General features: G+C 41.5%; 1 protein-coding gene across 6 annotated transcripts in view; it reads right to left on the bottom strand.

Moving 5' to 3' along the window:
* Positions 1–575, bottom strand: part of AKAP11 (A-kinase anchoring protein 11) — a 44253-nt gene extending 43678 nt beyond the window's left edge. For 5 of the 6 annotated variants that reach the window (XM_041407291.1, XM_041407294.1, XM_041407295.1 and 2 more), the window contains exon 1: positions 530–575. The gene's annotated coding sequence lies outside the window, so the exon portion shown is untranslated. Of the gene's footprint in view, positions 1–251 lie in introns of all 6 variants that reach the window. The other variant, XM_041407292.1, reaches the window with a different exon arrangement.
* Between the last annotated feature and the right edge of the window lie 14517 nt (positions 576–15092).

The raw sequence follows: 15092 nt of genomic DNA, 5'->3' as shown, positions 1-15092 counted from the left end.
TGCAGCGAAATGCTGAGAACAGGCTGAACTTACTTAACCCGTGCGCACCGACCACAACCCAAACAACGCAGGAGGAACATAAACTCACGGAGCCTCCGTGCACCGACTGTGAATGCACCAGCACCAGTCAGTCAGTCCCCCCCGGAGCCTGCGGACGGACAGACCAGCCCCGCGGGCGCACCGGGGGCCGTGCGATCGCGAACCCCGCGCGCTCGCTCCTGGAGCCGAAGCTTGCGTTCCCCGCTCCTCACCTCGTGTCACCCCGCGCTGCGGTCCGGGGGCCCTGGCCTCGCCCCCGGCCCGCTCCAGGTGACCGCTGGCGCCCGCGGAAGCTGCGCTGCCCCAGGGGATTCTTCCCTGGGAAGGGCGGCGGAGGATGCTCTTCCCCGGGAGCCCCCGGGCGACCTGTGGCAGCGAGCCCCAAGTGACAGGCCGGCGGCGGCGCCCCGCCCTGCGCCCGAGCTCCCCAGCAGGGCGGCCCGCGGGGCAGCGGCCGCAGGGGATGGGAAGAAGAGCGGGCGCTTCGTACCTGTGGCTGTGGCTGCGACCGCCGCCTCCTCAGCGCCCCGCAGCCGCCGCCGCCGCGCGCTCCCATTGGCGGGAAAGCGGCGGCCGCCCCGGAAACAGCCGAGGCGGCGGCGGAGCGCGCGCAGGGCCCGTGCCGGCCACGCCCTGAGGGAGCCTATATATCAACAATAAGTGAAAAATTCCCGGCTCTTTCCCTGTCCCGGCCCTTCCCCGTGGGCAGTGCCTGGGAGCGGGCCCGGCCTTTGCAAAGCCCCCGGGAGCCGTGTGCCTGCCTGCTCCGTCGGGGTCGGGGGCTGCCGCCCGCTTGCTCGGGGTCGCCTCTCATGTCCGGCCGGCTGCCTCGGCACGGGGCGTGGGTTGGAGGCTGCAGCCTGGTTTTAGTCGGACGAGGCGAAGAAAAAACTCTGAGACCCTCTCTGAAAATCCCGTGCCCGCCTTCCTTTCACACTGCCTTCCTAAATTCCGCGCTGCCGGATTCCTCAGGGCATCAGGCGTGCATTTAGCCAGCAGATGGGCAATAGATTTTCACCTCCTCATGAGTTGTTCTGCTGTGTGTAGGTGCAGGTGCTCTTGGGGCCTGGGATTTCTTTTCATTTGGATGGAAGCGGTAATCTCGTGTAGCTTCCCAGCATAAGGCGCCGTTCCAGGCGGAGCAGCAGCTCGTCCAGGCACTAACCTGGCAGCAGGGACACAGCCAGGAGGTGTGTTGAACGATGCACAATGGCTCCTCTGAGCAGTGCGGGCTGACAGCTCTGTGCCCCCACAAAGGAGAGACTCCGGGGTCGGGACAGGCCTTCCTGAGACCCGGCATGTGAGAGGGAAGCTCGGGGGGAACCACAGAACCGGAGTTCCGCAGGCAGCCTGTGCCTGCAGCAACTGCTGCATCGCAGACAAGAAAGAGACCCCAAAGCTACATTCAGACAAAAAGAAAAAAAAAAATCCCAAACTTCGTATACTAGGGAAGGGGTTAGGGAAGAAAAAAGCCATTAAAAGAATGCTACCCTTGTAGCTATTTCGGTGCTGGGTGGTTTCAAGCTCTCACCTGCCCCATTTTACAGAGAAAAAGAGAGAAACTACCCTAGCCCCCTCAAAAATTGCACTTTTCTTCTGAATACCACCTAAGACATATTAAAAATATATGAGATTTTTTTTTGCTACTGGCTCTCCCTTACTCTTCTAGATAATTCCTGCTCCTGCCTACCTTCTGTTTTTACTTAAGCTGTGGCTTTTATTTGTATTTAGTCTTTCATGAAGGGCTGTTTGAGTTCTACAATCACTTTAGACACTTCAAAAGTCAGGGGTTCCCTATTCATTTTTGCCAGCAGGTAGGTGGACTACATTTTCATTTACCCTAAAAACTGCTAACTCTGCAACAAACTACACATATATAAGAAACAAGAGATTGGTTCTAAAATGTGTCACACTGTGTCACAAGTGGGACGAATAAAGTGTTCCTCATGTCCCTCATACTGTGTGTCCCTATGGGATGGAGAAAAAGTAAATGAAAAATAGCTTCAAATTTAACTCAAGATAGTGCCCATTGAGATCAGCCTAATTTGGAAATACACTGTCTTTTGAATAAAGACATTTTAACAGTCTGCTCATCTTCAGCTTAACAACAAAATATCTTGTTCAAATATCCTTTTGACCAATTCCATCATTAAATACACTTCTTAGTTTTCATGAAAGATAGAAATTCTGTAAGAGGATTTTGCTGTTTTTAATATATCGTTGTTTTTTATATATCAACAATAAGTAAAAAATTCCAAAACAAAATAGCTATGGAAGCAATGTAAACATGAAAAAGCATGCTTTAAAAATAAATTCAGGCCTTTTATTCCCTTTGTTTTAGAATTCCCCTTAGACTGCTCAGAGTAATGAGTTCCTATGGCTCCCTGCCAAAACCTTGAGAAAAATCAAAGTTTACCCTCATCAGGAAACTGTGAACCATAACCCATGGCGTGCCATTGTTGGTCACAAAAAAAAATTGTTCCTTTTTTATACAATAATAAAAATGGGGATAGTTTTGCAATAATGGGGGTTTTTAAATTTACTTTTTTTTACAATTGATTTAAATACTGCCTATGGTAAAGCACAGGAAACGTGTCTAGTCACCCAACACTTTTTAAAATTTATATTAATTATGAAGAAATACAGTGTTGGTTTCTGGGCTCTGGTATTTTGTGTCCTGTGAATTTTATATTTTTCAAGGAAGGGTCTGACCAGTCAGAGCCCATCCCTCTGAGCCTGGCCTGGGAGGAGGGCAAGCTCAGGACAGCCCCAGCCCTGGGGCATCAGACACCTGTGGGGACAGGGATGGGTCTAGTCCAGCCTGGGACACCAGTCCACATGTGGGAGTCAGGATCAGGCCCCATGAAGGCAATCAGCATCAGGCAGAGCTGCCCATGCATCTCTGGTGATTTCTGCCTACTCATTTGGTAGGAGATGTAGGCATCTTTAGAATATTTTTGTTAAAACTACTGTTCATGTCCTGGTATTATCCTGACTCACTGGCTGCACCTGTCTATTAAGCTTGGTATTTCAGGGTCACTGGCTTGGAACAGCTTGTTCAGAGGCTGTCTCAGAGTGAGTTATATGTCATGTCTCTCAGGTATTGAATGCCAGTTCTATAAAATGTGTTGAAGTTCTATGGAAGATGTTGAAGAAATAGTCTGTGGCTTTATGTGACTTATCTTTTGTCCATTTTTTCACTAATCACTTACTTATATTTTCCCCCTCAGTACGTGAAAACTACACAGTTGCGTGATTGTGTCATTGTTGTTTTGTTGGGGTTATTTGATGATACTACCTCTGGAAAATGTACCTCTATAACTAAAGCTTTATTAAGTTCAGGCCAGACCTGAAATTATATCCTACAAGCTACATTTATTATAATATTGTTGCATTCACAAGGGCAGATGAGTAATTTATAGTATTATTCCTGCCTTTAACAAGAGGAGCATATTATTCCAGTCTTAAAACCTGCATAAGCCTTTTCCTTTGATCCCCTTGCAGCAAGCTGGGAAGGATCTGCCGTGCTTGAAAATATTCCACCCTCCTTCTTCCCTCCCCACTCCCTCAAAATAAAAATCTAAAGCTCATAGCTCACAATGTAATAATTTCACGAATGACTTCTAGTGGCTTATCTGTCTGTAACATACCCTTCAGCCCTCCAGCCCAGCTCCCTGCTCCTGCATCTGCGCTGCTTCTGGCCTGTGCCAGCGTGAACATTTGTGAAATCAAGCGATAAATGAGATTGAACTGAGAGGAGCAGAGAGCAACCTGCTTTCCTTCCGTTTTGCTGATCCAGTTCACCAGCATAGTAAATGTGTCAGCGTGGCACCGAGGACAGCACAGACGCAGCTGAGAACAGACACAGCTTAAATGGTCTCGTTCTGCTGCAAGGGCACACCCAGGCTTTGACTTGCTTTACCATTTAGTGCCTGTTCAGTGTCTCCTTGAAAACACCCCTGACACCTCCAAAACTGGAACTCTGTGTCTCAGTGGGTAATTCTGTGAGTCATCTTGTCATAAACCTGGGCTGGACCATGGTGTTTTTTCTCCAGCAAGGGTTGGGTTTGTGGCATTATGGCATAATGTGACAGCATTTTTTGGTTTCTCTTCACCAAATCCTTCTCAAATCCATTGTTTCCAGTGTCATGTTTGACATGTCGTTTTTATTTGCATGTTTGTGGGTATTTTAACTCATTATTTTTTCAACAGTGAAAACTCAATAAACTTCATATATGTAACTATATTGTAGTTATTACTGGCTCCTCTTTCCCTGGAGTTTGATCTGTAATGTATGTAACTTTCCAAAACAATATGCATAAAGGATGTCATCCACAGTTCTGTACTGAACTGGCCAGTCATGTCCTGCTGACAGACGAGTTCTGAGAGCCAGCTTAGGAGGCCTTTTAATGCAGGATGGAAAGCATCACACGCTAACCTTATCAAAAGATGCATTGTACTCCATAGAGATGGTTGCAGATGCTATGAGATTATTATCCAAAGCCTTGGAAAGCTCCATGAATTCACATCCTTTCTGTGCATTGTGTTTATTAGAGGATGTGATAAACACTGTCACTGTGTTACACAAGACCATACAATAATAATTGGAGCTGGCTGGGAAGTGAAATTTTTATTCTACAGGAAATTCCAGCTTGTCAATATTTTGTTTCATTGAATGCTGGAACAAAACGTGTTGGCTCTGCAGTTTTCTGGCAAAAATGGAACAATCTATTTCTTTGCCAGCTGACAAGCCTGGGAAGCCAAGAAACCAACTGAGCAGTCGGCCTGATGCCAGGGAGCTGTATAGCCAGTCAGCTGAACTACGGTAAGAAGCCAGCCTGGCCAGCAGCCACAGCCAGATCAGGGCTACAGCTTCTGTAGAAAGTTTTGATGGAAGCAGGGCAATCCAGAATTTCCAGTGCCAATCTGTTCAATTAGAAGATGGCCAAACAGCCTCTCAATAATTGACTCCTGTCAGGAGAGGATGTAGCTCTACTGTAGTTTCTGCTCCTTATGTGTTTCTTTCTTCAGCTTTTGCCTTGTGACTTAGGCACATATCTGTTACTTGTATGAGCAGATTAAATCCAAGAATTTTCCTTGAAGATTAATGATGATACCTAAGCCCATGAGGAAGTTTTCAAAGTGTCCCTCATTGCTGGTTTTGTGATTGTCATTCAAATAACCTTGTGTGTCAGCAATACCTCACGACATCTGCCTGTGCATGCCCTGCTAATGAGAGTTATACAGTTACTGCAGGCAGTACAGTGTGAGATTGGAATAAACACTTGCCTGCTATCAGAAAACACACTGTCTCCTTGTCTTCAGCCCATATTTGCAAAGTTTTAAGACAAACTTGCTAAAATGCAATTACAAGGCAAAAACATCTTCTGAACTAGGGAAGTGATACTGATCTTTATTGGGAAGTTGGTGATTGGATGTCAACACCGATATGGAGAGCACCTTCTCTGTCAGAGCTACCTGTGCTCAAGTACTGAGCTGTTTGCTCAGTGTAACCCTAAACCTAAACATTATTGCAGGATTCTTGTAATGCTCCAGTTATTTTTCCCTTTTGGTGTATTTCTGGAAAGGTATCGGATCAGTTTGTAAAAAAAAAAGCTACATCTTTGCTCTCCTGTAGTTCACGGTTATGGCATCATCATAAAAGGTATTTTCAAATGATTTTTTCAAATGTTTAGATAATTTCTATTATAGGATAAATGTTATAATTCTGTAGATCTGCAGACATTGTACACACTATACACATCCCTTGTTTGTTTACAGTTGCTGCCTATACTTCCTCTTTAAAGCCCAGAGATGTCATATACCATCCTTACCACAACTGTGGTAACTCCAGGGAACAATGAATTTCCTTGTAAATGTTTAGTGGTAATTAAATTCTCTGCAACTTCATCTATGTAAGTAGTCTCTAATATTCCTGCTGTGAAATTAGAGGAAAACCAGATGCTTTACTGAGACACATTTCAAATCTTGTGCCTTCCACATGTAAACAAATGTGACTTATTTTCTCTCTCGAATTCAACTACTGTGGAGATGCTACAGCATCCAAATTAATTCAATGTCAGTTTTCAGTGACCTTTATATTTTCTAACCATGGCCCAGTTTATTACTGGTTTTACAGAGTTTATTCTTGAACTGGAAATCATTTTCATAGTGAGTATTTTCCCACAATGAAAATAGTTCAGTGTCATGTTTATGATGTGCTTTCTCCTTCATTTCTGCTGGAGTTGTTACACAGTTTGCTGCATGCTGCTGCAACATACCCTGAAATGTGCTCTTCATCTCAGATGAAACAACTCGAGCATATGTTTAAGGTTTAAGTCAGTCTCAATATGACCATTTGGCTTGTCTTGTTTATATTCCACACATTAATAACTGCTGCTGTGTGTCATTTAAGTCCTTCTGATTCTCAGTTTCCTCAGTGTTGCCACATACTCAAAGATTATTTAATTTCCCTTCTGATTCCGTCTGTAATAGAAATGGTCTTTAAACATGAGCACAGTTTAATTATAGAAAAAAAAAAAAAAAAAAAAAAGGAAAAACTAGTAGTGACAAGGAAACCATCACCTAAGACAAACTAGAAGTGCCTCATTCTTCCATCCACATGGTTGTGCAAAATATTGCTGTAATACAAAGGATCCTGAAAACCTCATGTCAGAGAGGGAATTTTTGTCATGTGCCATTGTGAAAAAGTCACTGTACAATCCTTTCCTAGGACTTCTTTGTAAATTACTGTTTGAAGACACAAAATCTTGGCCAAAATGAAACACAGAACAGAAATACCTGAAAGAAATGCTGTGAGGGCTTCCCTACCACTGTAAGATTTCTGAATAGCTGTTTCTGAGCTACCTTCACTGAAGGCAATTTCATTTTCCCCATTAAATTTTTCTAGGTACATTTCTCAGCTCAGAAGTGTTACATTTACACAGCCTACTGAGAACCAGAAAAATTTAATTTTTAAACTGCTTTTAAATTGAAACTCACTTGATTGTGATAGTAAATTGAGGTTTTCAAGGGTCAAAGTTTAGCTTAAAATTATACATCCTGGTAACATTGTATTTTACTGGGTATTTTGGACGTACTACCATTGAACCACAGTCCATGGTCCAACCTTTTGGACCATGTATCATTGAAGTATTAGTTGTTCTTCTAATTAAGAAAGTTAATTTTTACCTTTTTTGAAAGGAAAGTATCTTCTTTGTGGTCACTTATGCTTTAAAGCTGTGGATGTATATATATAAAAACATAATATAAATATATATTTTATTATATAAAGTCAAAATCTCTTTCATCGGTCAAAAGGGGACTAATCCATTGCCTCTTTGCTCAGTTGCAAGAAACTGCATTAGGAATATTTGAAAATGTAATAAAAGTGTTTTAAAATAAAATAGTTTGAACTTGAACAATGTGTCATCATTTACAGCTGATAAGACATTGTTCTGTCTATAAATTAATGTAAAATAAGAATTAATATTCGCTTTCAGAAAACTGCCTGGATCATACATTACATAATAAAACAGATGTGCTATAGATAATCAGAATTTGATCCTGAAAGCTGGATTGTAAAAGTATTAATTTATTTTTTTCTTTGTCTGCCAAAAAGTTTCCAGAATTATCAGTAGTTTTAAATTTCATCAGCTTTGAATACATGGAAGTGTTGAGGCTTGTCCCTACAAGTTGGTTATCTTGAGAGATTGCAGTCAAAAGGTTTATTGAAAATTTTCCTGCCGCTAAAAGTTATATAAGGATTGATCAACTGTGATTTTGGGTTCCCTAAGGAAAATGAGGATGGGATACAGGAAAAAAATTAGTGGGTGAAGCATTGATAATATTTATATCTCTTTACTTTATGCTAGAAGTTCTGTGATAGTCATAAGTGTCACCTGATTCTTTAAGAGTATAATAAAGCCACTGAAGGGTAAGTTGCAATAACATATTGATGATGGATTCTTTGGTAATATACCCTTTAAAACACATTATAACAAAGCAGAAAAAATGGAAATGGATTTCCATTCCCCTACAAGCCCAGCTTTACTATTTTCATACCAGAAAATGACATTACATTGATCTGAGTTGCTTATTCATTGGCAAAATATGTTCATTTTTTAGGCCATCAAAAGGATTTTTTTGTGGTTGGGAGCTGATGGATATGAATGATTTGTGTGGGGAAGAGCTCCAGGGTTTCAGAAGAATCACGAAGGACTTTGCATGTGGCTTCTGCTAGGAAGCAATCCAATGTTTTGTTTTCCCATCTTGCTTCCCTCAGGCTCTGGCAAGACAGGTTTGCTCGAAGGCACCCTTTCTCCTCCTGTCTCCTTCATTATCCAGGAGGAGGAGCCTTTTGCAGCTTTGCAGCTTTAGGGCTCATTTTTCCCTATCACAAAAATAGAAGTTTGGGGTTTTTTATGAGGGACAGTTTTAGAACACACAAGGCCACTCCTGATAGCTGGTATGTGAAATGAGAAATGTGCCAGGATCCAGACTACAAATTATAGCTTCCTGTCTTCTGGCTTGTTTTTAATTCAAGGCTGGATTTTTTGGTCTCCTTCTGTCCCAGGTGTGCCAGGGGAGGATAATTTTTTTAATGTAAATTCATTTGGTGAGATTGCAGAATAGATATTGATGATTGATTATGAAGCTGGATTTCCAAGTAGACTTAGTTACAGCTTTATAGGTGATGAGTTTGAAATTTGAAATTCATATTTTTAATTAATAGGAATAACAAATTGCAACAGCATAGCTATATGGTGTATTTGAGGGTATTATATATATGTATGTGAGTGAAAAATACACATGGTGCTAGAGAAAATACATTCTATTCATTAAAATAAAGTGTTCTGCTGAGGCTTTTTAGTGTGGGTGTTCTCCATTTCTTTTCAAAAAAGATAATGATGCACACTGCAGGTGAAACAGACTTGTCATGATGATACAGAGCTAATGTGAATTGATCCTAAGTCAAAAGTAACGTTCTGCCAACAGGACAAAGCACGGAGGAGCAAGATTGCAGCTTTTTTTTTGTTTTGAAAGAAGCTTGTTTAGAACTCTTCCTCTATTAAACTTCCTACCACTACAGAAATGTCAGGATTTCCATCCCAGATCCCACAGTCCAGCCTGTATTCTTGGCCGTAGTTAACAAAAGATGAAGGTGCCCATTATCCAGTGCAGGCCAAATATGGAAAACATTTATTTATCACTTCTGTATTTTAATAATTTTCTCAAGTTTTACAGTCTAAGACATAGCTTTTTCTAACATTTCTAAGAAGAAATGTTCTTGTTAGTGATATTGATCCTCTAGCTAGTGTTACATTTCCTTTTTTCTTCATTTTTAATAAAAATAAGAGTTCTACACATCTTTAAAAACAGATTAGAATAAAGAATTTTCATTTTAACTAAAAGGCTGAACCCCTGCAATAAAAGGAGAATATTGCCAAATACATTGGCAGCCATGCAGGACTGAATTAACTGTGCTGTACAATATCCAGGGCTGCATAGCTCAATATTTACACTTCTTACACATGCACAAAACACCCCAAACTCACCTATCACAGAGAGATTTATCCAATTTATCCAAAGGAAATTCAGACTGGATTTACCTTCACCAGAATTTAGACATTCTATAAGAAGTGCCACAGGACCATTAATAACAGCAGGTGTCTGGCTCTTCTCCTTGTCTCACTGGGAGGAGGAAAGGAAGCTCCAGCAAAATGCTGGGATAAAGTATCTTCCTGGGACACTGGTTAGGTGTCTAGTCATACAGCTACAGAATTAGTAACACCATTCCCGGGTGTGCCTTCCTGCTTTCCTTGGAGATGTCACATTCCAGTATGGCTACTACTGGCTCATAATTTTTAATAGTCCATGTAAAGGACCGGGGCATATTTTTTTCCTCTTACAATGTCCTGGTGTCAGTCTGGAGGATGAGAAGCTGTCAGTATTTCTACCTTAATTCTCTTTTTCTCTGGTGAACCTGAGGATGCAGTTTCTGCCAGCTTGCTGGTGGGGGTGAAAGGGGAATATTGTCCTCTCTCTCTCTTTCCTCCCAGTACTACCTCCTGACTGGGCCACTCCTGGTGCTAGATCCTTCTACCCTTGGCTTAGTTCATTAATCCAGCTGATCGCAGCCACATTGTCACGTTCCTTGATGCTTCCTGGCCATATTAGGGCATTAATGCTGGTTGACAGAGGGGTCTGACAAAACCCAGCGCTGGAGCAAAGCAAGTAGCAGAGAGCCAGACAGGAAGCAGGCCTGCGAATTCAACAACCTGAAGTTTCTGTTATTTTAAGATGCATGGTGGCACAATGTGTTTTGAAAAGTAGGTGAGCAGCTCCATGGTTTGAAGGGAGTGCAAAAATGAGGGAGGGAGCAAACCAAGGTGCTGGCAGTGGGCTTCTTTCTGTGCTGAACCTCTGCAAGCACTAGGTGGCCTGCTTTTAAAGGAAATGGGCAATCCCATCCATTTCTGTGTGAAAGAGAAGATGAAAAGTACAATTTGCACAAGTTGTGCATCATGATAGTAATGCTAAAGCTTCATCACCTCTGTAACACACTAATCCTGTGTTGGAAGGAAGAAACCCCATCAGTGCTGGCGTTGGGTACCCTGAAAGACACCGAGGCCAGAGGAGAACCCCATCAGTGCTGGCGTTGGGTACCCTGAGGTACCCTGGTACCGAGGCCAGAGGAGAAAGGAAGGTAAGAGATGCAGCTGACCTGCAAAGTGTGGGATTCAGACACAGAAACTGCATTTTGGCTGTGGTATTTAATGTCTTCTGGGAAAGTCCTTCTAACAGTTGTAATTTGTGTATCTCTCTAAGATTGACTTCGATTCTGGGCCAGTAAAAAGAGTCATTGCAAAAGGAAAACTTTGATTTGCCACAGGCCTTGAACCACTAAATAAACAAAAGAAAAAATCAGTTAATATTGAAAGCAAACAAAGATTTGGTGAAACAGTAAGTGATTTAACAAATGTCAACAGTATTATTACACATATCTTATGCTCACTGATACCTTACACAACAGAGTCACTCAGTGCCAAAAACTAAGCTGCAACAGAATTTTAATATGGCATGCACCCTAAAAGCCTCACTTTTCTCTGTTTAATATGGGAGGTGGGAAACTGATGGCAGCAACAAGTGAGCCTGGAAGCTAGAATGGGAACATTAATGGATGGGTAAAATGTTATGACATCTATAACATCTTTTCAGCACTGTGATTCCTCCAGGCAAACCCCCTCTACCAACCCAAAGGCAACCTGATGGTCAGATCAAATAACAAAACAAGTAGGTCTACAGAAGATAGTAGTCCTCTCTAAATTAAGAAAAAGTATTATTTCTTTCCACTCCCCCAGGGATTAGTCTAGATATCAGAAGCATTTAAACTGGGTATTACCTAAACAGATGTAAAAGAACCACAAGGGTTTATGTTCAAGTTTTTCTCCATTTAATCCACAAGGGAAAAAGTCTTTAATAAAAGCCCAGATTGCCCAGACAGCTAAGAAAACTGAGGACACTGAATCTTCTTTTCAAAATATATATGTTTTGAGAGGGGATTTATATTGAAAAAGATAAGCCATGATATATTTTTTGATCCTGCTAGTAAATAATACAATAATTTAACTTCTATTTAAAAACTAGTCCTTCCATTAAATCTTAATTGAGCTTAAACTGCCACTAACAGTATTTCTTATTGACTGAGAAATAAATAGTCATTGATTGGCCTGACATAATTAATTGTTATTGTAGTTTTCAACAATTTAAGCTCATTTTCCCAGGCTCCTCTTTCCACAATGTTTGAAAGATTTTATTAACACTACTGTCAATAATTTAAATAGGCTTAAGATTCTGGGAATTACAGAGTAATCATTTTTATGGCTGAGTGTTCACAGAGAGATACATTGAAGTTTTACTTCTAAGAACATTTGATTTGTAAAGCAGTATATACCTTCCTAAGACAACTCTGTGAAGGTTTTACACTGCAACTGTAGAATTTATGCTGTTCATTATGTTTCGATGAAGCAGAGCTGGCACAGGTATTGTCCCCTCCATCTCTCCCTGTGCAGCTGCCTAGTTCCTTTATAAATTCTCTGTGGAACATACTTGATTTTTATCCATATATAAACTCATTCAATTATTTTCTTTTGATGAGGTAAGATAATAAACGAAAGATGTGAATTCAACTGGCATCTGGAAAAATATTTTACCAGGCAGTCAATGCTGTTTGATACTCTCCCTCCTCTTGATCCGGAGCATCGCCCCTGTCCCTGTATTTCCTTGGGTTTACACTCTGTGGAGTACCTGAAAGAAGATGCTCAAAACACAGTGGTGTGGAAGGTGAAGGCCCAAAAGAGAGGAAGTGAGAGATGGAATGCCAGAGCAGAATTATGTAAGGTTCATCTTCATAGAAAGTCAGTGCTTGAAAAAGAAAACTCATTTTATAACTTGCTGTTCTATTCAAGGGCATGGGTTTTAATTTCAGGAAGGGGTTGCTCACACATTCCAGGTAAGGCACTCCCCTCTAAACTGTCGTGCTGCTTTGGATGAGGAGCCTGGCCCCAGACCCCACCTGCTCCTCCCACTGTTTACAGAAGCTGGTGAAGGAGAAAGAATATGAAAACTTTACTATCAAGCTTTTAGTGCAGGTACTCTGAAGTGACCCCTGAACTTACAGTCCTTAAAAAAGCAGTTTTCCCTCACTCCAAAAAAACCCATGTTTTGGGAACAGCTCCATGGCATCTTCAACTTCTTGAACACTTTATCCTTTTTATTCAACTGAAAATAGCCCCATAAGATTTCTGATTGACTGCTTTAATGCTTTATTGTGCAAGTTAGTTGGAAAACAAGTCATCAGGCATACATCAGAAGCACATACTCTTACACCACTTGCAGGCTCCTGTGTGACTTGACCTTCAGAGTACTGATGGCTTCAAGAGCAGCCTGGAAAAGCTGTGCCCAGGAAGTCTGACCAAAGCTGTTTTCCCTCAGAGGGAGGGAAAACACACCATAGGTTGAATCGTGACACCATTAGCAGATGATGATTATTATTATTGTTACAAGTGCCATGTGTTAGGTATTCAGACGAATTACATGTCTGATTGTAATTAATGAACTGCTCTACTCAGAGGATCGCCTGACTGCCAGGAGAACACATATCTGCTGTTACATTAATGTCACTAGGCAGCAGATGGATGATTTTTTTTTTAAATGAAATTGAAGAAAGGAAATTGAACTTGGCAAAGTGTAATCGGGAAATGACGGCAGGTACCTGAGAAGGGCTGAAGCCTTTGAGCCATGGGAGATGCAAATAGCAGCGAAAGGGCAGAGGGGAGGAATGAGTTCAGAGTGGCAAGTGCAGGCACAGCTGTGCACTGCTGTCAGGGAAAGGAAATGGAAACTAAAGCCAGAGCAAAAAATCCCACTGCCTCAGTGAGGCACCTGCCACATCCCGGGATGTCCCATTTCATCACATGACATCTCCCATCTCTCCCTCTATAAAAAGAAAGGTGCACTTCCATGTAGATCCCCTCGGTTCTCATCTGAAGGAGGAGGGCATGGGCCAGATGCTGCTTTCACTCATCTGCGAGCATTTGGCCAGGACAGAAGCTATTGCACCTGCCTTGTGTTTTGTCATGCTTTCAAGACGGATTCAATCCATGACATCTTACCATTGGATGGCTGGGGATGACTGAGGTCATGACACCATTGACATATTTTATTTTGAAAAAGTATAATTATAAATACAATCAGAATGGCATTTGTGTAATTAGGAAAAGATCTGCAATAACTCCAAAGGAAATGGGGCAAACAACTAGTTAAACACACGGTCAATTCAGACTAATGCCATACTCCTATATCTGCCTCCAGAATGGGCAGAATTTAATCTAAACACAAACTTTTAGTGGCCTGAATGGCATAATTTAAAAATATTTTTTGTTTCTCACTTTTTACCATGCTCACTGTTCCAACATTTTAATATTAATATGAAATGTTAATACTGCACCAGTTTCATTTTTGCCCTTGTAGTTTATCATGCCATCCCCACTAAACTTCTTTAAATAATTTGCTACTATATTTTGTTTTAGACAAGACATCCATGCAGCCCTTTTTGATAACATAGTTCTGGGCAATAACTTTGTTAGATTTGCTTCAGCACTTGCAATTTCAATACTTGCCTGTCTACAACCTTCTTTTTTTTCAGATATTCATTAATTTAATGATAGGAGTTAAAAGTTAGCACAGTTTCAGACTTTGTCATCAGCTATTTGGTGCCACTGAGATTGATTATATGTCACAAGTATTAACATGTGGTATGAACAGTTCATTAATTTACCAAACTTTTCTCAAAATTATTAAAAATCTCCCTCAGTGCATCTTCCAGGCTAAGGCTTATCATCCAAATACTTTTTTTTCCACATTTTTTGACTACTTATTCACAGAAAACTGATTTGTAGTCAAGATGAACTGTGGGAAGCCTACCTTACTGTGCAGTCTAACTTCTAGAAGAAATTCTGGAGAGTTCCCAGTGTCCAAACACCATCATACCCCATCTCCTCATGTACTGCAAAGTGCCATCTCTAGTGGTGCCACCTACTTTACCCCATGAGTTATTTCTCCTACTACAGCCTCTTCTTTATACCACAGCTTTGATTATTGAAACCAACCATTTCAGTTTGGTTAAAAATATTGAATCCTCCCAAAACACAACTAAAATTGAAGTACAGGCTCCAATCCTAAAAGAACTGTAAGCACCTGGAATTCATGGTGCACTGAACCCCCCAGCACTGACCTGTAAGCTTTCTGGGTTATCCATAAAATTGCCTCTCCAACGTATGATCATTCAGGACAATGGGATCCCAAGTCAACTGCATAGATCACAAGATTACAGCCTTCATGAACTGACTTAGGTTCCCACACACTGTAATTGTCCTTCTGTATATGCCACTGGCTGTGGTTACTTTCACATCACGTCTTGTGCTAGGTACAGCCTCGCAGCCCACTGACCTACAACCCAGCGGCTGAGGCTTGCTGCAGAATTGCCCTCT

Source organism: Onychostruthus taczanowskii, unplaced genomic scaffold, assembly GCF_017590055.1.
Source record: "Onychostruthus taczanowskii isolate IOZ18803 unplaced genomic scaffold, ASM1759005v1 scaffold26, whole genome shotgun sequence".
Lineage (NCBI taxonomy): Eukaryota > Metazoa > Chordata > Aves > Passeriformes > Passeridae > Onychostruthus > Onychostruthus taczanowskii.
Note: the sequence above shows the minus strand (reverse complement) of the source record. Positions and strands in the feature narration are given on the sequence as shown.